Source organism: Atta colombica, unplaced genomic scaffold (assembly GCF_001594045.1).
Source record: "Atta colombica isolate Treedump-2 unplaced genomic scaffold, Acol1.0 scaffold210, whole genome shotgun sequence".
Lineage (NCBI taxonomy): Eukaryota > Metazoa > Arthropoda > Insecta > Hymenoptera > Formicidae > Atta > Atta colombica.
In genome coordinates, this window is record NW_017259306.1 from 2,002,925 (window position 1) to 2,003,931 (window position 1,007).

The 1,007-nt window shown below is 24.8% G+C and overlaps 1 protein-coding gene across 1 annotated transcript in view; it reads right to left on the reverse strand.

Annotated features, from left to right (window-relative positions):
- The window catches only part of LOC108687656 (potassium voltage-gated channel subfamily H member 8), a 34,099-nt gene that overhangs the window by 32,060 nt on the left and 1,032 nt on the right, over positions 1 to 1,007 (reverse strand). The gene's annotated exons all lie outside the window — the stretch shown is intronic.

The following is a 1,007-nucleotide window of genomic DNA, read 5'->3' on the forward strand; positions in this document are numbered from 1 at the left end:
TATATATATATACATATAAAATGTAATAATAACATGTAATAATTACAGAGTAGTTAAATAATGAGGATGTCCGGAATATGGAATACGGATTTGAATCCCGGCTGAGATAGTATTTTCCGCAATAAATTATTTGCAAATTTGAGATTCTCATTAACATCAAATTATTAATATTCTTATAAAGCATCTTAAAAGTACAAAAAGTTATTAAATTACTTGTCAATTTAATAAGTGATATTCTGGTTATAATTGCGTTTCAAGATTAAAAATATTTCAGCACGTAGTTTGTAGAATTAGATACGTAATAAAATATATAAATTCACACAGAAATATTTAAGCATTAGGATCCACTTTGACCAATTATAGGATTTTTCTTATTTAATTAGAGTTAATAATTATATATTTTATATGTACTATATATATTTACCTTGTACATATACAATATTATATGTGTATTATTCATCAAGATGTACCGTGATTTTTTTATCTCGGGGATAGTACAATAAAATGTCAGCGTTATATTATGACATAACCTACTGGAAAATTTCACTTCGGTTATTTTTCCAGACCTATATTTATATTATATAACACAATACGTATTCAATACAAAACGTTAATTTCGAATATAACTTTATTTATGAATAACATGAGCTATATTATTTACCGATAACGAAAATTTTATGTAATCTCACTCTATGTAGGCATCTAATGTAAATTCTAATCTCATGCGCTGCATGTACACGCTCTTTAATGCTTTCAGAACGAAACCCATATAGCTTAACAATTTCTCGCTTTTAATGTAGAAACATGATAGAGATTTTCTCTTTTTAGTGATATTAATAATACAAAAAATTTTTATATTCTTAAAAAAATTCTATTCTTTCGAAGGAGAAAATTCATTATCTACATTTAATCTCTCTTGGATATAAATAAAAAAAAAAGAAGTGCACAACGTTACAAATGTATGTGTATGTATGTATATATATATATATATATATACAGGGTGTTCC